Source organism: Lagenorhynchus albirostris, chromosome 1, assembly GCF_949774975.1.
Source record: "Lagenorhynchus albirostris chromosome 1, mLagAlb1.1, whole genome shotgun sequence".
NCBI lineage: Eukaryota > Metazoa > Chordata > Mammalia > Artiodactyla > Delphinidae > Lagenorhynchus > Lagenorhynchus albirostris.
In genome coordinates this window covers 88,253,910-88,279,167 of record NC_083095.1, presented here as the reverse complement: position 1 = coordinate 88,279,167, position 25,258 = coordinate 88,253,910, and the positions used below count along the sequence as shown (strand labels likewise).

Sequence of the window (25,258 nt, the reverse complement as noted above, 5' to 3'; positions counted from 1 at the left end):
GCTTCATGATTAAATATCCAATTGGGTCAGTGTATTAGTTATCTATTGTTGCATAACAAGTAACCCCTGAAATTCAGCATCATAAAACAACATTACCTCACACAATTGTAAGGAATCTGGGGGCAGCTTAGATGGGTGGTTCTGCCTCAGAGTCTCACAAGGTAGCTATCCAGGTGTAGGATGGGGCTGAAGTCATCTCAAGGCTTGACTGGGCTGAAGGAGCCACTTCTAAGGTCACCCACTTTGTTGTTGTGGACAGGGATTGGTTCCTCACTTGATGCTGGCCAGAGGTTTTAGTTCCTTGCCACATAGGTCTTTCCACAGGGCTGCTCACAATATGGCAGCTTGTATCCTCCAGGGTGAGAGACCAGGGGATGGGGGGATGTCCAAGGCAGAAGCCTGTCTTTTATAACCTAATCTTGAAGCTGACATATCCTTACCTCTGTCATATGTTACGGGTCACACAGACCAATTAATTTGTAAATTAATAGTGTTCCAGATTTTAAAAAGTATAGCATTCTCAGTTAAATATAATTTTCAGATAAACATCAAAATTTAGTATATCGCAATAAAGTGAGTCACATGAATTTTTCGGTTTCCTAGTGCACGTATAAGTTATGTTTACACTATAATATAGTCTAGTAAGTGTGCAATAGCATTATGTCTGAAAAAAAATGCACATACCTTAATTAAAAAATACTGTTGGATAGCATTTTACCCACAGAACTTCTTTCAAAATTAGAGTCAATCCTCTTAAACCCTGGCACTGCTTTATCAACTAACTTTATGTAATACAGTAAGTCCCCTGCATACGAATGAGTTCTGTTCCGAGAGTGCGTTCATAAGCCCAATTTGTTCGTTAAGTCCAACAAAGTTAGCCTAGATACCCAACTAACACAATTGGCTATATAGTACTGGACTGTAATAGGTTTATAATACTTTTCACACAAATAATATATAAAAAACAAACACGAAAAATAAAGAAGACATTTTTAATCTTACAGTACAGTACCTTGAAAAGTACAGTAGTATAGTACAACAGCTGGCATACAGGGGCTGGCATCGAGTGAACAGGCGAGAAGAGTTACTGACTGGAGGAGGGAGAGGTGGTGGGATCACCAGCAATAGGAGACGGAGGGCAAGATGCAATTTCACTCACGCCCGACACTGTCAGCACAGGTTCTGGTTGCTCGCTGGATTCAATTCTATCTATCCTCTTGAAAGAACGATCCAGTGATGTCTGAGTAGTAGCTTTTTTTTCTTGTCAGAAATGACACGGTAGCTCTGGATTGCATTCTGAACGGCCGCTGCAACCTTCGTGTACCATTCTATGTTCGGGTCCTGTGCCTCAAAAACTAACAGTGCCTCCTCAAATAAAGAAAATCCCCTTGATATTTCCTGCGTCATGAATCTCTTCGGTTCTTCAGTTACTTCTTCTTCCTCTTGTCTCTCTTCGTCCTTTCTCTGGGCCTCCAATTCCATCAGATCTTCACTAGTATGCTCTTCGTGTTGCACAGCCAGGAGTTCAATGAAGTCGTCCTCTTGCAGATCTAGCTCCACCTTCTCTCTGAGGGTCACTAAGTTGCTGAAGAGTTCTTTGGACTCCTCATCCACCTTCTCAAATACACAAAAATCATGAACAAAGGTTCTTCCAAACCCCATTCATGGTGACGGCCATAACCTCACACCAAGCAAAATCAATGGGTTTTATGGCCTTGTAGATGTTATAGTCCTTCCAAAATTGTCGCAAGGTTGTTTCTGATTCGTCACTTGCCTTTACCGCCTGACGAAAAGTATTATATAAATAATAGTTCCTGAAAGTCACTGTAACTCCCTGGTCCATAGGTTGGATGAATGACACAGTATTCGATGGCAGATGCACTACTTTGACGTTGGGATGAAAGTCATCCATGAATGGGGGTAGCCCAGAGCACTGTTGAGCAGCAAAAGAATGTTGAATGGGACGTCCTTCTCCAAGCAATATTCCTCTACCTCTGGGATAAAGTGGTGGCAAAACCAGTGCTGGAAGATGGCCTGTGTCACCCAGGCTTTGGGGTTACTCTTCCACACAACAGGAAGAGAGCCCTTGGCTATGTTTTTAAGGGCTCTTGGCTTCTCTGAATGATAACCTAAGACAGGCTTCAGCTTCATATCACCAGAAGCATTGCCACCAAACAACAGAGTTAGCCTATGCTTTGCTGCTTTATAGCCTGGCAACCACTTTTCCTCCTTACTGATGTAACTTTGGTCTGGCATCCTCTTCCAGTACAATCCTGACTCAACCACAATGAAAACCTGTGCCTTCATCAATAATTTCGCAAAGTGTTTCAGGAAATTCCTGGGCAGCTACCATACCTGCATTCGCTACTTCACCACATACTTTTTTTTTTTTTTTTGGAGTAAGATTGCTTTACAATGTTGTGTTAGTTTCTTCTGTATAACGAAGTGAATCAGCTATATGTATACATATATCCCCTCCCTCTTGGACCTCCCTCCAATCCCCACCCCCATCCCACCCAGCTAAGTCATCACAGAGCACCAAACTGAGCTCCCTGTGCTTTATACCAGGTTCCCACTAGCTATCTATTTTACACACAGTAGTGTATTTATGTCAAACCTAATCTCCCAATTCATCTCACCCTCTCCTTCCCGCCCTGTGTCCACACGTCCTTTCTCTACATCTGCATCTCTATTCCTGCCCTGGAAATAGGTTCATCTGTACTATTTTTCTAGATCCCACGTATATGCAGTAACATACGATATTTGTTTTTCTCCTTCTGACTTACTTCACTCTGTATGACAGATTCTAGGTCCATCCACATCTCTACAAATGACCCAATTTCATTCCTTTTTATGGCTGAGTAATATTCCATTGTATATACGTGCCACACCTTCTCTATCCATTCATCTGTCAATGGGCATTTAGGTTGCTTCCATGAGCTGGCTATTGTAAATAGTGCTGCGATGAACACTGGGGTGCATGTGTCTTTTTGAATTATGGTGTCCTCTGGGTATATGCCCAGTAGTGGGATTGCTGGGTCATATGGTAATTCTATTTTTAGTTTTTCAAGGAACCTCCATACTGTTCTCCCTAGGGGCTGTATCAATTTACATTCCCACAAACAGTGCAAGAGGGCTCCCTTTTCTCCACACCCTCTCCAGCATTTACTGTTGGTAGATTTTTGATGATGGCCATTCTGACCAGTGTGAGGTGATGCCTCATTGTAGTTTTGATTTGCATTTCTCTAATAATTAGTGATGCTGAGCAGTTTTTCATGTGCTTCCTGGCCATCTGTATGTCTTCTTTGGAGAAATGTCTATTTAGTTCTTCTGCCCATTTTTGGATTGGGTTGTTTGTTTTTTTGATATTGAACTGCATGAGCTGATAATATATTTTGGAGATTAATCCTTTGTCCATTGATTCGTTTGCAAATATTTTCTCCCATTCTGAGGGTTGTCTTTTCATCTTGTTTATAGTTTCCTTTGCTGTGCAAAACGTTTTAAGTTTCATTAGGTCCCATTTGTTTAGTTTTGTTTTTATTTCCATTACTTTAGGAGGTGGGTCAAAAAAGATCTTGCTGTGATTTATGTCAAAGAGTGTTCTTCCTATGTTTTCCTCTAAGAGTTTTAGAGTGTCTGGTCTTACATTTACGTCTTTAACGCATTTTGAGTTTATTTTTGTGTATGGTGTTAGGGAGTGTTCTAATTTCATTCTTTTACATGTAGCTGTCCAGTTTTCCCAGCACCACTTATTGAAGAGACTGTCTTTTCTCCATTGTATATCCTTGCCTCCTTTGTCATAGATTAGGTGACCATAGATGCATGGGTTTATCTCTGGGCTTTCTATCCTGTTCCATTGATCTATATTTCTGTTTTTGTGCCAGTACCATGTTGTCTTGATTACTGTAGCTTTGTAGTATAGTCTGAAGTCCAGGAGCCTGATTCCTCCAGCTCCGTTTTTTTCCCCTCAAGACTGCTTTGGCTCTTCAGGGTCTTTTGTGTCCCCATACAAATTTTCAGATTTTTTGCTCTAGTTCTGTAAAAAACACCATTGGCAATTTGATAGGGATGGCATTGAATCCATAGATTGCTTTGGGTAGTATAGTCATTTTCACAATATTGACTCTTCCAATCCGAGAACATGGTATATCTCTCCATCTGTTGGTATCATCTTTAATTTCTTTCATCAATGTCTTATAGTTTTCTGCATACAGGTCTTTTGTCTCCCTAGGTAGGTTTATTCCTAGGTGTTTTATTCTTTTTGTTGCAATGGTAAATGAGAGTGCTTCCTTAATTTCTCTTTCAGATTTTTCATCATTAGTGTATAGGAATGCAAGAGATTTCTGTGCATTAATTTTGTATCCTGCAACTTTACCAAATTCATTGATTAGCTCTAGTAGTTTTCTGGTGGCATCCTTAGGATTCTCTATGTATAGTATCATGTCATCTGCAAACAGTGACAGTTTTACTTCTTCTTTTCAGATTTGTATTCCTTTTATTTCTTTTTCTTCTCTGATTGCCGTGGCTAGGACTTCCAAAACTATGTTGAATAATGGTGGTGAGAGTGGACATCCTTGTCTTGTTCCTGATCTTAGAGGAAATGCTTTCAGTTTTTCACCATTGAGAATGATGTTTGCTGTGGGTTTGTCGTATATGGCCTTTATTATGTTGAGGTAGGTTCCCTCTATCCCACTTTCTGGAGAGTTTTTATCATAAATGGGTGTTGAATTTTGTCAGAAGCTTTTTCTGCATCTATCGAGATGATCATATGGTTTTTATTCTTCAATTTGTTAATATGGTGTATCACATTGATTGATTTGCATATATTGAAGAATCCTTACATCGCTGGGATAAATCCCACTTGATCATGGTGTATGATCCTTTTAATATGTTGTTGGATTCTGTGTGCTAGTATTTTGTTGAGGATTTTTGCGTCTATATTCATCAGTGATATTGGTCTGTAATTCTCTTTTTATGTAGTATCTTTGGTTTTGGTGTCAGGGTGATGGTGGCCTCATAGAATAAGTTTGGGAGTGTTCCTTCCTCTGCAATTTTTTTGGAAGAGTTTGAGAAGGATGGGTGTTAGCTCTTCTCTAAATGTTTGATAGAATTTACCTGTGAAGCCATCTGGTCCTGGACTTTTGTTTGTTGGAAGATTTTTAATTATAGTGTCAGCTTCATTACTTGTGATTGGTCTGTTCATATTTTCTATTCCTTCCTGGTTCAGTCTTGGAAGGTTATACCTTTCTAAGAATTTGTCCATTTCTTCCAGGTTGTCCATTTTATTGGCATAGATTTGCTTCTAGTAGTCTCTTAGGATGCCTTGTATTTCTGCAGTGTCTTTGTAACTTCTCCTTTTCCATTTCTAACTTTATTGATTTGAGTCCTCTCCATTTTTTTCTTGATGAGTCTGGCTAATGGTTTAACAATTTTGTTTATTTTCTCAAAGAACCAGCTTTCAGTTTTATTGATCTTTGCTATTGTTTTCTTTGTTTCTATTTCATTTATTTCTGCTCTGATCTTTATGATTTCTTTCCTTCTGCTAAATTTGGGTTTTGTTTGTTCTTCTTTCTCTAGTTCCTTTAGGTGTAAGGTTAGATTGTTTATTTGAGATTTTTCTTGTTTCTTGAGGTGAGATTGAATTGCTATAAACTTCCCTCTTAGAACTGCTTTTACTGCACCCCATAGGTTTTGGGTCATCGAGTTTTCATTTTCATGTGTGTTTCTATGCACTTTTCTTTATTTCCTCTTTGATTTCTTCAGTGATCTCTTGGTTATTTAGCAGCGCACTGTTTATACTCCATGTATTTGTGTTTTTTACAGGGTTTTTTTCCCCTGTAATTGATTTCTAATCTCATAGCACTGTGGTCAGAAAAGATGCTTGATACAATTTCAGTTTTCTTAAATTTTCCAAGGCTTGATTTGTGACCCAAGATGTGATCTATCCTGGAGAATGCTCTGTGAGCACTTGAGAAGAAACTGTATTCTGCTGCCTTTGGGTGGAATGTCCTGTAAATATCAGTTAAATCTATCTGGTCTATTGTGTCATTTAAAGTTTGTGTTTCCTTCTTTATTTTCTGTCTGGATGATCTGTCCATTGGTGTAAGTGGGGTGTTAAAGTCCCCCACTATTATTGTGTTACTGTCAATTTCCCCTTTTATGGCTGTTAGCATTTGCCTTATGTATTGAAGTGCTCCTATGTTGAGTGCATAAATATTTATAATTGTTATATCTTTTTCTTGGGTTGATCCCTTGATTAACCCAAGATCATTATGTGGTGTCCTTCCTTATCTCTTGTAACAGTCTTTATTTTAAAGTCTATTTTATCTGATATGAGTATTGCTACTCCAGCTTTCTTTTGATTTCCATTTGCATGGAATATCTTTTTCCTTCCCCTCACTTTCAGTCTGTATGTGCCCCTAGGTCTGAAGTGGGTCTCTTGTAGACAGTATATATATGGGTCTTGTTTTTGTATCCATTCAGCCAGTCTGTGTCTTTTGGTGGGAGCATTCAATCCATTTACATTCAAGGTAATTATTGATATGTATGTTCCTATTACCACTTTCTTGTTTTGAGTTTGTTTTTGTGGGTCTTTTTTTTTAATATTATCTATCTCTATATATATTTATTTATTTATTTTATTTATCTGGCTGCATTGGGTCTTCAGTTGCGGCACGCAGGCTCTTCATTGCAGTGTGCAGGCTTCTCTCTAGTTGTGGTGCGCAGGCTCCAAAGTATGCTGGCTTAGTTGCTCTGCAGCATGTGGGATCTTAGTTCCCCAACCAGGGCCCAAACCTGCATCCCCTGCATTGGAAGGCGGTTTCTTAATAACTGGACCACCAGGGAAGTCCCTGCCTTTTTCTTCTCTTGTGTTTCCTGCTTAGAGAAGTTCCTTTAGCATTTGCTACAAAGCTGGTTTGGTGGTGCTGAATTCTCTTAGCTTTTGCTTGTCTGTAAAGCTTTGATTTCTCCATCGAATCTGAATGAGATCCTTGCTGGGTAGAGTAACCTTGGTTGTAGGTTTTTCCCTTTCATCACTTTAAATATATCCTGCCACTCCCTTCTAGCCTGCAGAGTTTCTGTTGAAAAATCAGCAATAACCTATGGGGATTCCCTTGTATGTTATTTGTTGCTTTTCCCTTGCTGCTTTTAATTTTTTTCTTTGAATTTAATTTTTGTTAGTTTGATTAATATGTGTGTCTTGGTGTGTTTCTCCTAGGGTTTATCCTGTATGGGACTCTCTGTGATTCCTGGACTTGGGTGGCTATTTCCTTTCCCATGTTAAGGAAGTTTTCGACTATAATCTCTTCAAATATTTTTTCAGACCGTTTCTCTTTCTCTTCTTCTTCTGGGACCCCTATAATTCGAGTGTTGGTGCATTTAATGTTGTCCCAGAGGTGTCTGAGACTGTCCTCAATTCTTTCCATTCTTTTTTCTTCATTCTGCTCCTCAGCAGTTATTTCCACCATTCTATCTTCCAGCTCACTTATTCGTTGTTCTGTCTCAGTTATTCTGTTATTGATTCCTTCTAGAGTATTTTTCATTTCCGTTATTGCATTGTTCATCACTATTTGTTCTATAGTTCTTCTAGGTCTTTGTTAAACATTTCTTGTATTTTCTCGATCCATGCCTCCATTCTATTTCTGAGATTTTGGATCACATTTACTATCATTACTCTGAATTCTTTTTCAGGTAGGTTGCCTATTTCCTCTTCATTTATTTGGTCTTCTAGGTTTTTACCTTGCTCCTTCATCTGTAACATACATTTTTGTCACTTCATTTTTTTTTTTGATGGGTGGGGCTGTGTTCCTGTCTTAGCAACTGTTTGGCCTCAGGTGTCCAGCATTGGGGTTTGCAGGCAGTTGGGTAGAGCCAGGTCTTGGTTCCAAGATAAGGACCTCCAGGAGACCTCACCCTGATTAATATTCCCTGGGGTTTGAAGTTCTCTGTTAGTCCAGTGGTTTGGACTCCCACCACAGGAGCTCAGGCCCAACCCCCAGTCTGGGAGCCAAGATCCTGCAAGCTGCTTGGTTTGACCAAAACAAAAGGTGGGGGGGCAGAACAATAACAAAGAATTAAAAATAAAATAAAATAAGAAAAATAAAAAAATTTATTAGAAAAAATAAAAATATAAGTGAAACAACAGCAAGGTAAAACAGAACCACAACAGCAAAAAAAAAAAAGCCAGAAAATGCCTTGGCCATGTGGGGCAGGGCTTTGGCGGAAGCAGGGCTTTGGCATGGGGTGCGGCCAGAGGGGGCTTCAGAGCGCAGATCAGGACCTCAGCAGGCTCCCTGGGGCCCAAATGGGTAGGGGAAATGCTGGCCCATTCCCTCCTATCCCTCAGGGGTCTCTTTCCATTTCCACTGATCTCACTGTGGGTGGGCCCCTCCCGAGCGTGGGAACCCTTCCCCTCCCACAGCCGCCCTTCAGGGGCACAGGTCCTGTCCCGCCTCCACTTCTCCTCCCCACTTCTCCCCCCCCACATCCTACCTACGGTCGCTCGGGGGTTCCTCCCGTCCCCTTAGGTGTCCAAGGTCCCCCACCAGCACCTGGTAGGTGCCCTAGTTGTGAGGAGATGCAAACTCCATGTCCTCCTACTCCTCCATCTTGACCTCTCCAGTTTCTCGCCATTTACCTTTACATTGTGAAGGCTGGCTCTAGCCTTGAACCAATGAAACCTGCCACGGCTGGCATGAAAAGATGCGCTCTCTGATTATTTGCTGTGCTTCTTCTTCAAGTCTTCATAAAGGCTTTTAGCTTTCTCTTGAATCAGCATTAAGCTGAGCAGGACTCAATGCTGATGCTGATCCTGCATCCACACACTGAGAAGCTTCTCCATCTCCTCCGTCACTTGTCCACACTTCTTCAGTATTATTGTCAACATCATCGGCACAGCAGACTTCACATGTTTCCATGATCTTGTCCTTCTTCTTTAGAACTGTGCCAATGGTGGAACGATTCATGTTATAGTAATGAGTGGCAGCTACCATCTTTTTGCCTCTCTCCACTCTCTCAATTATTTTCAGTTTGTTTACATCGTTATCGCTTGATGTTTCTTAGCAGTACCAGCTACATCACCACTGCTTTTACGCTTGTTTCCGGACATCCTGGGCTTGAAATAAAGATATTGTACTACTGTACTCTATACAGTACTGTAAAGTACACAAAAGCACAACCACTTGTAGAGGATGCATGCACGTGACAATGTACGCCAGACACGTGAACTTACTTACATGATTGGACATGCAAATTCACGTTCGCATCTTTGAAAGTTCACAACTTGAAGGTTCGTACTTAGGGGACTTACTGCATTCTAAATCCTCTGTGGTCATTTCAACAATCTTCACAGCATCTTTACCAGGAGTAGATTTCATCTCAAGAAATCACTTTCTTTGTTCATCCATAAGAAACAACTCTTCATCCTCTCAAGTTTTATCATGAGATGGCAGCAATTCAGTCACATCTTCAGGCTCCACTTCTAATTCTAGTTCTCTTGCTATTTCTTGCTACCACATCTGCTGAAGCCTTAAACTCCTCAAAGTCATCCATGAGGGTTGGAATCAACTTCTTCCAAACTCCTATGGATACTGATATATTGACCTCTTCCCATGAATCATGAAAGTTCTTTTTTTTTTTTTTTTTCCTTTCGGGAGAAGGAAAGATTGATTTATTACTTGCAGCTAGTAAGGAGAACACCTGGTGATCTTTCCCAAAACAGTGTCTCCACAAATGTTCTTAATGGCATCCAGAATGGTGAATCCTTTCCAGAAAGCTTTCTATTTAGTTTACCCAGATCCATCAGAGGAATCACTATCTATGGCAGCTACAACCTTACAAAATGTGTTTCTTAAATAATAAGATTTGAAACTGTTAATTACTCCTTGATCCACGGGCAGCAGAATGGATGTTATGCTAGCAGGCATGAAAACAACATGAGGGACTTCCCTCGTGGTCCAGTGGTTAAGACTCAGAGCTCCCAATACAGTGGGCACGGGTTTGATCCCTGGTCAGGGAACTAAGATCCCACATGCCACTCAGCGCAGCCAAAACAAAAAACAAAAAAAACCACATGAATCTCATTGTACATCTCCATCAGAGCTCTTGGGTGACTGGGTCCATTGTCAATAAGAGTAATATTTTGAAATGAATCTTTTTTTCTGAGCAGTAGGTCTCAACAGTGGGCTCAAAATATTCAGTAAACCATGTGGTCAACTGATGTGATGTCATCCAGGCTTTGTTGTTCCATTTACACAGCACAGGCAGAGTAGATTTAGCATAATTCTTAAGGGCCCTGGGATTTTCAGAATGGTAAATGAGTATTGGCTTTAACTTAAAGTCACCAGCTGCATTAGCCCCTAACAAGAGAATCAGCTTGTCCTTTGAATCTTTGAAGCCAGATATTGATTTCTCCTCTCTAGCTATGAAAGTCATAGAGGGCATCTTCTTCCAATATAAAGCTGTTTCATCTACACTGAACTCTGTTGCTTAGTGTAGCCACCTTCATTCATTATCTTAGCTAGGTCTTCTGGATAACTTGCTGCAGCTTCCACATCAGCCCTTGCTGCTTCACCTTGCACTCTTATGTTATGGAGACAGCTTTCCTTAAACCTCATGAACCAACCTTGACTGGCTTCAAACTTTTCTTCTGTAGCTTCCTCTCTTAGCCTTCACAGAATTGAACAGCGTTAGGGCCTTGCTCTGGATTAGGCTTTGGCTGAAGGGAATGTTGTGGCTGGTTTGATCTTCTATCTGGACCAATAAAACTTTCTCCCTATCATCAGTTAGGCTGTTTTGCTTTCTTATCATTTGTGTATTCACTACAGTAACACTTTTAATTTCCTTCAAGAACTTTTCCTTTGCATTCATAACTTAGCTCACTGTTTGGTGCAAGAGGCCTAGCTTTCAAGTCTATCTGGGCTTTTGACTGCCTTCCTCACTAAGCTCAATCATTTCCAGCCTATGATTTAAAGTGAGAGATGTGCAACTCTTCCTTTCACTTGAACACTCAGAGGCCATTGTAGGGTTATCGATTGGCCTAATTTCAATATTGTTGTGTCTCAGGGAATAGGGAGGCCCAAGGAGACAGAGAGAGAGATGGGGTAGAGCAGTCAGAACACACACATTTATCAACTAAGTTTGCCATCTTATATAAGTGCAGCTTGTGGTGCCCCAAAACAGTTATAATAGTAACATCAAAGATCACTGATCACAGATCACCATAACAGGTATAATAAAAATGGAAAAGTTTGAAATACTGTGAGAATTACCAAAATGTGACACAGAGACACAATATGAGCAAATGCTCTTGGAAAAATGGCACCAACAGGACTGCTCAACACAGTGTTATCACAAACCTTTAATTTGTAAAAAACACAGTATCTGTGAAGTACAATAAGGCAAAGCACAATAAAATAAGGTATGCCTATGTAAGTATGCCCTGTGCAACATTTAAAAATTATGCATTGTTTGTCTGAAGTTCAAATTTAACTGAGAATTCTATATTTTATCTGGCAGCCCCTACCCTGGTACAATATAGGAGGGGACTACACAAGGGTGTGAAAGCCAAGAGGCAGACAGTGATCACTGGGGTCTGTCTTATAGGTTGGCTACCAGAGCTAAGTCTTCCCATACAACACTTTTTTTTTTTTTTTTGGTTGATCAATTTCACAGTCACTCTTTCAGTGAAACTGAAAATCAAGTCACGGTCCAAAAAAAGAAATCAGTTATAGTTTTTGTTGAGATTTCATTAAATCTACAGATTAATGCAAGGGAAATGGATATATTTATAGTATGGAGTTTTCTCAGCAAGCCTTTTTATATCCTCTATTAAGTTTTATATTTTTCTTCATCTAGGTCATGCATACTTCCTGTTAGGAGTTTGCTGTTACTATAGTTTTGGTTTGTGATTATAATTTTACCTATGATAGTTTTGAGATGGTTTTGGTTGGAATATAAGTTATAATTTTACCTATGATAGTTTTGAGGTGGTTTTGGTTGGAATATAAGACTATTATTGATTTTTGTACATTTATTTTGTTATGGCTACCTTATTGAATGTTCCTATTATTTCGAGTAACTTTTAAGTTGATTCCCTTAGGTTTTCCAGGTACGTTATAATGTCATCTGCAACTAATGATAATTTTGCCACCTCCTTTTCAATATTTAAACCTCTCATTTTGTTTTTTTGACTGATTATACTGTCTATGGAGCAGTTATCATTTTTATGAGAAAAACTTGAGCCTCGGAATAGTCTTCTGAATTGGGAGAAAATAATATATAGGAAAACTACTTTACACATTTTATTATTTAGGTTGAGGTGTAACTGTAAGTATGATGTTTCCAGACTACCCTCCCCAAATCTGCTACACAAAAAGCTTCCCAGAATTTCACTTTGTTTAATATCCCACATCTGTGTTGCTTTCAATGAACTTATAACAAAGTCTGCCTTCCAGAAACAGCGGAACTTTTTCCTTACCATTTCAGGCAGACATTCAAGGGGAGTTTTCACAGGACTTTAGACATGTCACTTCCCCCAAAAGTGTATTACATAAAAAGCTTTGGATCAGGAAAACAAGAATCACACATATACAGATAAATAAGGACTCCTGAAAATCCACAATACAGTCTACAGCACAAAAACAACATAACCTAATGGGAGAGGGAGAAGAAAAGCCCAGAGAGAGAGACAGCTCACAGGGGAATGTTCTGCCAGGCATTGGCTCCCTCTCTTAAACAACAGCTGTTAATAAATCTCTTGAGCAGTGGGAGTGTCAGATTTTTTAGCTGGGAAACAGGGGTAGCTATCTGGCTGGAAGGGAAGACTGGAGGACTTGTATTAACTGAGGGCTGCTTCTGGGTAGTTAGCACACCGTTTTTACTTTGAATGCATATTACACAACAATAAAAATAATGTGTTTTCTAAAGATGCTCTTATTTATAATTTACAAACTTTTTTCTTCTTACATATGAATTCTGATTCTGGAGGGCAGCTGTGAGTTTTATGCAAATTGGTGGGGGGAAGCTAAAGCTCTCCTAAGCCACTCCTTCACACCCACAGGTCTACAAAGCACTGTTCTAAATTGTATGAAAGCATAAAGTTTAAAAAGATACGATTCTACCCATATGGGAATAGAATATAGAAAAGAGTGGATAGATGTATAACTGATTCACTTCGCCATACAGCAGAAAATAACACAACATTGTAAATCAACTACACTCCAAAAAAATTAATTAAAAATAAAAATATAAAAATAAAATATACAATTCTTACCCTCAGAAAAGCACAATCCAAAGGTGTAAAGAGAATTCAAGGAGGGAATCAAAGAAGGTGACTGAGGTAACTAACTGTTGACTATGGGCACAGAACTACTCAACCTCCAGGTTACAAATGATAACACAGATGTTCAGGGCTAAGTTGATTTTAAAATTCTGTCTTAACACTGTGTTGATGATGGCAAAATATTCCCATGGAGGGGGGTTATAGGAACAAGGAAGGAGGTGTGTCTTTTCCTAACACACCGGGTGATGTGGTCCTAAGCCATGATGAGTCTGGAGAGGCACCTCCTCCCATGTAACAGCTTTTTGGGAAACAGGTAATATGAGCTATTTCAAGTTCTATGGAGAGTTTAACTTGGGTCTGGAGGCTTGGAAAAAAATCCAGATGGAGTGGCTTCAATTCAATACATATTTACTGAGTACATTTGTATCAGGTACTACACTGGGGACAAAATAAGGCAAAGGTCTCTATCCTCAGAGTCAACGGAAGACGTTTTCATCTCTGACATCTCAGAATCACACTCAAGATCTTACCTGTAAATACTAAGGCAAGGATCCACCAACACAACTGGTCTTGCATTTTCTAGAAGTTTCTTGTCTTTGAGATTGTGTGCCATTCCTGAACAGAGTACAAAAAAATAAAATGTGAAAGGTGCTCTGGCATGCTCTTTAACTCTCAAATGCAGACCTCAGGAAAAAAACACTGCAAATTCCAGCTGATTTTGCTCTTGCTCCGTGGGAGGCTGAGTTAAAGCAATTTTTAACTTAATGAACGCTAACTGTGAGCCAATTTAAAACAAATATGCCAGACCAAGCCATCCTGTTTGGGCAGTAATCAAAGCAAACCTCATCTTAGCCTGGATCAGTGACATCTACCAGAACCTCATGCCTGGGGAGAAAGACTAACTTAATTAATATTCCTCACTGAATTCTTGATTCTAACCACCATCCCCTCCTCCAAAACCTCTTTCTCTCCATGCTTTCTGCACCTGAGAAAATGGCAACCCAGCCACTTGCTCTATCTGGACACGTTAACGCATCTGCTCTAGACAATGAGTCCAGACCATGACCAAGTCCTGTCAACTCTACCCTCCAATACATCTTGAATTTGCTTACTTCTCTCTCCCCTACCAGTACTGTAACCCAAGTCATGCATATCTCCCACCCGGACAACTGCATTAGCTTCCAAGCTGGTGTGCTTGCTTCTACCCTGTCCTCTATCAAATTCCTCAGATACATATGTGATTTAACTTGTGTATTGGATATTCCTCCCCTCAGAATGTAAGCTCTGTGAAGACAAAGACTCCTTCTGATTTTTTTTTTTACTGGGGTATTCCTGGTGCCTAGCACAGTACCTGGCATACAGTAGGCATCAATAAGACTTGAGAGAATAAATGAATGATAGAAGTCCTTCTGTCCACACAGACAAGTAAGGTTCAGAGTCCATTCTCTTAAGTCTTTTTTCCCTCAGAGCCACATGAGCCATTCCTCAAAGAGAACTGTCTTTTTACTTCCTTCCTTCATTGTACGGTGACCTTTTAGCAGAGTCTTTTAGGAAAAAAATCAGAGTGAGCTCTGAAAGAATCCAGACAGAGCCTGCCTCTTTCTAATGCTTTGGAAAGAGATGACATTTTATGAAGAAAACAAAACAAAACAAAACAATCTTAGACCTTTTGAGGCATTACTGCCATCTGGGGGCAATAATATTAATCTACAGGCAACCAAGAACTTTTCCCTCTGCCTACTAACTGTCTCAAATTTTCTGAAATTTAACAATGATTTTAACCTTGGTATAAGTCTCCTTTTATCCATCATGGCTTCTATTCTGGAAACATATGTCCTTCAGTTCTAGGGCATTTTCTTGAATTATTTCATTGATATTTTTCTCCCCATTTTCTCTTTTGGGAATTCTTATAATTTGGATGTTAGGTCTCCTGAATTGGCTTTTAACTTTCTTATCCTTTTTCTCCCATGTTCCTCCTCTCTTTTTTTGTACTACTTTTTTAGAGGCGATATTTCTGGCTCCACCAAAATATCTCCAAAACCACCTTTGGCAAAACAAAGCTGAGGGACTTCCCTGGTGGCGCAGTGCTTAAGAATCCGCCTGCCAATGCAGGAGACACAGGTTTGAGCCCTGGTCCGGGAAGATCCCACATGTCATGGAGCAACTAAGCCCGTGCGCCACAACTACTGAGTCCACGTGCCACAACTACTGAAGCCTGTGCAACTAGAGCCCGTGCTCCTCAACGAAAAGCCACCGCAATGAGAAGCCTGCGCACCACAATGAAAAGTAGCCCCCGCTCGGCGCAACTAGAGAGAGCCTGCGCACAGCAACAAAGACCCAGCGCAGCCAAAAATAAAAAAAATCAAAAAAAAAATTAAAAAAAAAAAGCTGAGTTTATTCTTACTGAAGGAAGAGACAGCACTAACTTGACGGAGTCTTAGCCTCTTGGAGGGGGGAGGGCAAAGCTTAGTTATTTCTGAGGTTTTGCAACCTGGTTTAGGGCAGGTCTTTCAATGCTAGGGCTTATTAGGATTGGACAAGGATAACAGTTTAGTGTTGGTGGTCCCGGCAAGGAAGGATTTTGAGACGCAGATTCAAAGAGTCTAGGGGAGTCAACTGTTCCTTGATGCTATCTATTGGTAAGCTCAGCATTTAAATGGGTTTGGGGGAAGGACAGTCCCAGAATAAACAAAATTATTTACATCTGTCATTGCCTTGTGAAACATTCCCTGTAATAATAAAGTTACACTTGAGATGAGTGGAATAGTAAGTCTTGTAAATGCAAACAATAAGCTGTGTGGGTACAGATGGTTTCAGTTCTCAGGGGTCTCCTCACCTGATTTTCCTTCCTTTCTGTTGAATTTTTCACTTCTACTATAGTATCTTCAATTTATGAGTTTTTTTTCTTCTGAAAGCTCCTTTTTAAAGCCTTCTTTCTTTGGGGGGGACAAGGATATCAACAAGGACAGAAAATAGAATTTTTTTAAACAAGTTTCCCTGCCAGCTTCATTGCCTCAATGTCCTCTGAGTTCCTTTTGGTGTCTGTCTTTCATGCTGGGCCTTTCTTGGATTGTCTGAGGGTGTTCATGAAGAGCAATGAGACCAACAGCAGAGGTGAGGCAGGGTAGGAGGCCAGGCTGGTCAGTGCAGGATGATCGTATTAGGACTGCAGGGTTTTGCCCCTCTTGGGATGGAAAGTTTTCCCACTGAGGAATTATCCAATTGCCTGTGGGGTCAAGGAGGGCATGGAGCAAGCCTGGTTGCCAGCGTTCTCAGAGCTGAGTTACAGAAGGGGCTGAGATGTCACCATCCAATACTGAGGTTCCCTTAATTCTAATTTTCATTACAGTATCTCTGTCCTCAGCTATGCCTCTTATTTTTTTTTGTCTCACTCACACTCTCCCTTTCAGAGACATCTAGTACCTCCACCACCTAATCTTTCCTGGGGGTTCTAAAAATTGGCTTGTTATGGCTTCGCCACTAACAGCTTAGTGAACTACTACTCTGCTAAGTCAGTTTCCATTCTTCCAAAATGTGGTTGCTGTCATCTGCTCACCCAGGTTCTTTGTCTTGTGGGTTTATGCATTTTGAACTTATTCCTTTTAGAAGACTTTGGATAGGCAGCAGAGATAAATGAATGTGTTCATTCAACCACATTTAACTAGGAGTCTGCATTACATTCCTAAGGTTCCCTCCAACACTAAATACTGTGATTTTAAGTGCATTTTTGTTAAAGCAAGAGTGAACATAGTTGGGAATGATACTGGAGCAAGTACAGCTTAGGAATCTCATGTCCAAATGCATTAGGAGAAGAGAAGTAATTAGCTTTTTCCCACCCCCAATAATCAGTCTGGGAAGGCTTTATGGAAAAAGCAAAATTTGAGGAACTATTTATATGATAAGAAATACTCATTTTGACACAGAGTAGATGAAAAAATATTTTAATAACTAAACCTGAGGACTTATTTATACATTTTAAAAAGCAGCAGGAGTGGAATAAAAGAGAAGTTGAGGGAGCCTACAGCAAACTTATTCTTGATCCAGAATGCAACAGGGACCTACCATCAGGCTTTAGGTAGTGAAACGGTATCAGAAAGGCGTGAAAAGAAAGATAACGTAGGAAACTTTGGTATCAATTATAAGGATAAATTGAGGGAGGAAGAGACAATACTAAAAAAAAAAGAAGAAGAAAAAGAAGTTTTTTAAAGAAATGGAAAAGCCAATCTTCTAAAATTCATAGCGAAACGCAAAGGACCTTGATCAGCCAAAACAATACCAAGAAAGAAGAACAAAGTTGGAGGACTCCCTCTCCAATTTCCAGACTTACTATATGGCTATGGTAACCTAGAACAGTGTGTACTGGCATAAGGATAGACATACAGACCAATGGAATATAACTGAGAGTCCAGAAATAAACCCATACATCTATGGCCAACTGATTTCAACAAGCATGCCAAGACTATTCGACAAGGAAAGAACAGTCTCTTCCATAAATGGTGCTGGGACAACTGGATACCCACACTCCTACTTCACATGATATATCAAAATTAACTCAAAATGTATCAACAGCCTAAATATAAGAGCTAAAACTATAAAACTCTTACAAGGATACATATGGGTGAATCTTCAGGATCTTGGATTCAGAATGGATTCTTAGATATGACACAAAAAGCACAAGCAACAAAAGAAAAATGGATAAATTAGACTTTATCAAGATTGAAAACTTTTGTTCATCAAAGGACATTATCAGGAAAATGAGAAAGACAACCCATAGAATAAAAGAAAATATTTGCAAATCACATGACTAATATAGAGTCTTGGGACTTCCCTGGTGGCACAGTGGTTAAGACTCCACACTCCCAACACAGGGGGCCTGGGTTCGATCCCTGGTCAGGGAACTAGATCCCACATGCATGCCGCAAATAAGAGTTCTCATGCCACAACTAAGGAGCCCACATGCTGCAACTTAGACCCGGGCACAACCAAATAAATATTTTTTAAAAAAGAGTCTAGTATTCAGAATGTATAAAGAACTCTTACAACTCAACAACAAAAAGATAAACAACTTGAAGTAAAAATAGGCAAATAACTTGAATAGACATGTCTTCAAACAAATTATACTGGGACTTCCCTGGTGACGCAGTGGTTAAGAATCAGCCTGCTAATGCAGGGGACACAGGTTCGAGCCCTGGTCCGGGAAGCTCCCACATGCTGCGGAGCAACTAAGCCCGTGTGCCACAACTATTGAGCCTGCGCTATAGAGCCTGTGAGCCACAACTACCGAGTCCGCGTGCCACAGCTACTGAAGCCCGCACGCCTAGAGCCCATGCTCCTCAACAAAGACAAGCCACCCCAATGAGAAGCCCACACACCGCAACGAAGAGTAGCCCCTACTGGCCGCAACTAGAGAAAGCCCACACGCAGCAATGAAGATCCAACGCAGCCAAAAATAAATTAATTAATTAATAAAAAAAATTAACCAATGGCCAACAGGCACATGAAAAGGTGCTTAGTATCATTAATCATTAAGGAAATGCAAATCAAAACCACGAGATAACACTTTAAGTCCATTAGGATGACTATTTTTGAAAAGTGGAAAATAAGTGTTGGAAAGGATTGGAGAAATTGGAACCCTTATGCATTGCTGATGGAAATGTAAAATGGTGCACCTGCCGCAAAAAACAATTTGGTGGTTCCTCAAAAAGTTAAACATAGGATTACCATACGACCCAGCTATTCTACCCCTAAGTATACCGTATACAGAAGAATTGAAAACAGGGACTCAAGCAAGTACACGTACATGAATGTTCACAGCAGTATTATTCACAAAGCTGAACGGTGGAAACAGTCCAAACGTCCGTCAACAGATGAATGGATAAACAAGTTATGGTACACACATATGCACAATGGAATTTTACTCAGCCATAAAGAGAAATGAAGCACTGATACATGATACAACGTGGAGGAACCTCGAAAACACTATGCTTAGTTTAAGCCAGACAAAAAAGATCACATGATTTTACTTCTGTGAAATACCCAGAATAAGTAAATCCATAGAGATAGAAAACAGTCTGGAGCTGTCAGGAACTTGGAGGAAGAAAGAGTGAAGAATGACTGCTTAACGCGTATGGGGTTATCTTTTTGGGGTGGGTTAATGAAAATGTTTTGGAACTTGATAGAAGTGGTGACTGAATGATATTGTGAATGTTCTAAATGTCACTGATCTTTAAACTGGTTAATTTTATTATGTGAATTTCACCTCAATAAAAAAAAGGGGGAGATGCTGAAAGACCCACCAAAAAGGCCTTAGGAGTAAGACAGAAAAAAGCATAGTGACACAAATACAAAGAAAATCAAAATAAGGAATTATAAAACTGAGAATTTCACCCTGGAAACAATGATGGATATGAACATTCTTAGCCCAAAAAAAGGGAGCAGAGTGTACATAATCACCAAAAAAGCAAATGCAAGGATTTTCTCATCGGGAGAGCTCTGGGAATGCTGGTGGAATAGGTGAGACGAGTGATTATCATAAGACTCAGTAAGATACTGAAGGGCAAGAAACCTAGAGGGAATAGAGAGAGAGAAGAACCCTGCATTTCTGAGAACAAGGGAATTTGACAGAGATATCTCAGAATGGTTTAAAAGTGGATACAGGGAAGACTAGAAAAGAAAAACTATTACCCTGAGGATCAGGACCTACAGTCAGGATATCGTAATAAAAGATAGGAAGACACTGAATACCTAACAGAGACTATTCAAGCTTTAAAACCTACATCTATCTAAGTAATTTGTGAGGAAACCTTGATTATATTACAACTACACATTGTGTATATACTGTACAGTAATATACACATACTACAGTACATGTGCATTGGAGCTCTATGAGTTGAACTACAGTGGACAAACTGGAAGATGTGAGGATTCACAAAGCAGTAATCTAACATTTTAATTCTCAGAAAATAGTGTTGAAAGGCTAACCTAATGAGTGTATAAAGGTATGTATACAAAGGTTTATTGCAGCGCTGATTCTTTAGCAAAAGAAAAAAATTGAATCAAAGTGAATATCTACCAGAATGGAAAAGGATAATTTATGGTACCTCCATACAATGAGATATTATGAAGACATTTAAAAGGGTGAGGTAGATTTTTACATACTGGCTTAGAAAGAGGTCCAAAACATAACTAAGTGGGAAAAAAGCATAATGTAGAACAAAATATGCACAAGAGTTTCCATTTTTTGTAAAACCAAAGCAAACGAAAAGTCCCAAGGAACAAGTTCTATAAATGCATATGTTTGTGTTAGGCTCGAATAAAGTCTAGAAGACCACACACACAACTGTCAACAGCGGTTACCTCAGGTGGTAATGATTGACAGACTGTGCTTAAGTTAATATGCCCGCAGAATAGTGCCTGACACATATAGTTAATGCTCATTACACGTTAACCACTATCATTTTCACTTTATATACTCTGACACTGAATTATTATAAAAATTACTTCTGTAATTTAAAAAAACAATGCTTGCAGAATGAGAAAAACATATGAAAAGATGCTTAATCTCATTAAGAATCAAGAAAATACAAATTAAAACAACATCATTTCTACCCATTAGATTGGCAAAAAATAAAACATTTATGATATCCATTTTGTTAAAAGTTTGACTGAAGCAGCATTATCATGCACAACTGGTGAAAAATCAATTTGTATTATATTTATAAAGGTTTAAACATGTATATCCTTTGATCCAGCAATTCCACTTCTAGAAATTAATCCTAAAGATATAGTTGCCATATACACAAAGTGATGTGTATAAGAATGCTCACCCAGCAGTGAAAAACTGAAAATAACCCAAATATCTATCAAGGAATGAAATTAAGACACATGGAACATTATGTAATCATTAAAAAGAATAAGATAGAGCTGTATATATCAAATGAGAATTCTCTAAGATGTTAAGTGAAAAACAGTAAGTTGTGAATCTGTGCCAGGTGGTTTATTGCTCCTTAGCTCCAAATCTACCTTTTGCCTGTTTTGTGATCCTGGACGTTGTAAGCATTTTTCCTTTGCCCTCTGATATGATTTTAACCTCTACCAGTAGAGGGCGCCGGAGGAACTCCGATGAGGGTAGGCTTCTCCGTGCCTGGTGCTTGCCTACCATCAAGTTTCAACAGCACCCCTGTGGGTGTCTTCCCATTGAGTTCCCTCAGCATCCCTGTGAGCAGCTTCCCAGAATCGTAGTGGCTTCCTGGCGAGTTTCGTCAGCCCTCCAACTCGGCATTCCAGCACATCCAGTTTCCTGCATGCCAGCCCTTCAGTGGGCAGCAACTCAGCAAACTTTGTCATCCAGTGACATAAACCATCACATACTCTCCCATATAGTCCAATTATCAGTCTTGGAGGAAGAGAGGGCCTCTTCCAAATTCTTTCCTTCCTTGAATGCTTTGCCTCAACCCTGGAGGTAGTGGCTGCTCCCTATATCGGCTATCGAATTCTTTTAGAGTTCTCTTCACCCCTTGGTAGTTAATTCCCTATTACTAGTTAATAATTCTCTATGTCAAACTAACTTACTCTATTTGATGTGTGGTTTCTGTCTCCTGACTGAGACCCTAGATGGATACAGTGTCTCATTTATGTTTTTAAAAACCTGTGTGTGTATGTGTATGCACATACCCACCCCCCTACAGCTATGTAAATGTACAGACGATATGGAATAAACCAAATTATTAACAGTGATTATTTCAGGAAAATAAGTGGGATACAAGGATAGGGTAAAAAAAAAGGATTTTCTCATTTACTCTATATATATCTCTCGTTTTTATTTTTTACAATAAACATTAATTCAGGTATTATATAATTAAAACACATCTATAATATTTAAATATATAATATTAATATATTTTAATATATAATATTAATATATTTTAAAATATGGTATATATGGTAATTACGTATAAAATGCCAATTTCTGGGACTTAAATTATATAATTTAAAACAAATACATATTTTTAATATATAGAGAGAAGGTATATACTTTTTATCTATATAGCATATATATGGACATATATATATATATATATATCATGCCAATTTCTGGGAATTAAAATGGTAGATGGCTGTTTCATGACTGATGTTTGCTCCTGAAAAAATAAGCTATCTAATTATAAATAGAAAAAAGAATAAACTATAAAAAGGCAATGAATAGTATGAAAAGGACAAATTCTAGGTGATGAGGATTTGAGATTATTGCATGATATCAAGAGATGCCAGAAATCATGGCACTGCTCATCATGTCAAGAGTTGCACATGCAGGAAAAATGGTAACAGGAAGATGGACAACTCCAGCTTCATGATATTCAATTTAAATAGAAGTTAGTAGCTACAGTATAAGAGGACACTTATACATTTAAAGCCTGCCTAAGCCACTCCTAAAACCTGGGGGCCTTGAGTAGAAGGGAACCTAATAGATTAAACCCTTAAGTGCCAGAAATTGTCATTCCAATAATTTCCATCTTTATTTCTCAACTTTCACCCTTGCCTAATTGCCTATTTCACAGTAGCCATAGCAAAATCTACTGCTACAGTCAGAACTGTAAAGTCAGCATTCCCTAACTCCTAATTTAGCAAGGAAGCCTAAGATATAAAATTTTCTTGAAACTAAAGTGTTTTGTGACCAAATGGAGGAACTGAACTTGCGGTAGCGAAGTAGATACATGCGCCATTTATATACAGTATAGATAACTGAACTTGTGATAAGTATAAAGAGCCTTAGACTTAAGACATGGAAACTTTGCTGTGGTTAAAAAAAAAAAATCATGGCCCTGCCACTATCTAGTAATTCTTTTTTTTGTACTTAATCAGTTAGGCAGGCAGGTTTTAGAGTCAGATCTCTTGGGATCAAATCCCAGCTACACCACATATTAGAAAGTTAATCGCTCAGCCTGTTTCCTTATTTGTAAAAAGGGAACAATAGTACCTACAGCCCAGGTTTTTGAAGAATACATATAAGACATGCACAGCACCTGGTGCTTACTAAGGTCGCAATACATGTCACGTTCACCTTTCCGAGTCTCTGTTATTTTTGTTTTTTGGGGTTTTTGTTTTTGTTTTGTTTGTTTCTTTTTTACCTAAAAAATGAGAGGTCCCCACTAGATTATCTCAAAAGTCCCAAACCTGCCTTACCAGTCTGTAAGTCTACACGATCAGGATGGGTTTCTTAGGGGGTGGCGGGCTGGGAGGATGTAGAGAAAATAGTCTAACATAAAAGTCAACGAAAGAAAAGTTTTCAGAAAGGTGGCAGATAAATCAGTAGAAACTGTCTTAGGGGAGTATACTTTAGAGAATGTGTCGGAGGAGTCAAAGTGTCAGGTATCCTGCAAAGGAAAAGGTAAGAAAAGATGCTCCTTTCTCAAAACTAGAGGATGTGAGGGGTAATCCTGCAGTGACTTAGAGGTCGAATCTGTTGATCTGTTAGTCCAAGGCTTTGAGTAGAAAGGCAGTCCCAGTTAAAGGAGCCTAGGAAAAGTCCCATTACCAGCCTCGTCTTAAAGGGCCAGACAGCACTTCTGCACTCACCGGGTAATTTGCATGCCGAGTGAGGCAGAAAGTGTGGCTAGGTTGGTGATCATATGACAGCTCTCTTCCAGGTTTTGCTTTACTGCCTCACTCGGAATGAACTCCTAGGGCATCCTGTAAGGTGGGTTATCCTACTCTTCCCATTCCCCTTTCAACGCCCCGTCTGCACTCTCCCTTCCCCTTCCAGTTGGTCTCACCTCGCCGCCCGGTCCCCATCCCTCCCTCCCTCTCCCCATTCATCCGGACCCTCGCAAACTCCCACCCTCTCTCTTTCCCATCGTTTCCTATTTCCCATTTTCTACGGTCGTAACCCCCCCTCTTTCCTTTACCACCCCGTACACGCGGCTTTCCCGCGCTCACCTTGCTCCAGCCGACCGCGGCTCGCCGACCCACGCAGGACTGAAGGCAGAATTGCGAGCGCCCCAGAGGCCCCGCCCAACGCGCGTGGACGTCCCGATTCTCCCGCCCCCTGAAGGCGCAGCCCGAGAGCGATTGGTCCCCAGGGTGCGCCTCCCAGGACTGGCAGCTCTTTCCACCCAACCGACGTGTCCAGCCTGCCAAGGTCCGGACAAGCCTCGTTGTTCCTCTTCCAACCTTTCAGTCTGTTCTGCGGGCGACGGTTTTAGTACGGTCTTGCTTCCTTGCGAGGAGAGCTGCACCCAGATTTTCTTTACATAGGAGACGAATCCGAATTAGAAAGCCTGCCCTTTCTCTCCAAATTGTCTCCATGTTCATGTGTGTTGGCCCAACTTTTAAAGAAGTCCAACAAACTGATTCATAGCCATGGACTGAGCTCCATGATGATGATAGTAGCTAACACTCCAAACTTACTGTGCCACAGACACTATTATAGACGCTTTATAAGAATTAGCTAATTTCTCTGTAAGGTAGATGCATATTATCTCCATTTTACAAATGAGGAAACTAAGTTACAGGGAGGTTAAGTATCTTGCCCATGATCAGCTTCATAAGTGAACTAAAACTAGAACACAGGTGGTCGGATTTCCGGCTTTATTTCTCAACTTTCACCCTTGCCTATTCCACAGTAGCCATAGCAAAATCTACTGCTACAGTCAGAACTGTAAAGTCAGCATTCCCTAACTCCTAATTTAGCAGGGAAGCCTAAAATATAAAATTTTCTTGAAACTAAAGTGTTTTGTGACCAAATGGAGGAACTGAACTTGCGGTAGCGAAGTAGATACATGTGCCATTTATATACAGTATAGATAACTGAACTTGTGATAAGTATAAAGAGCCTTAGACTTAAGACATGGAAACCGGTGTGGTTAAAAAAAAAAAAATCATGGCCCTGCCACTATCTAGTAATTCTTTTTTTTGTACTTAATCAGTTAGGCAGGCAGGTTTCAGAGTCAGATCTCTTGGGATCAAATCCCAGCTATA

General features: G+C 39.8%; 1 long non-coding RNA gene across 1 annotated transcript; it reads right to left on the bottom strand.

Annotated features, from left to right (window-relative positions):
- Window positions 1–1,032: 1,032 nt before the first annotated feature.
- On the bottom strand, window positions 1,033–24,320 carry LOC132520520 (uncharacterized). The gene is made up of 3 exons (XR_009540559.1): window positions 24,218–24,320; window positions 13,813–13,897; window positions 1,033–1,933 (listed from the first exon to the last, which is right to left on the bottom strand). It is a non-coding gene; the product is annotated as an uncharacterized LOC132520520 (long non-coding RNA).
- Window positions 24,321–25,258: the final 938 nt, after the last annotated feature.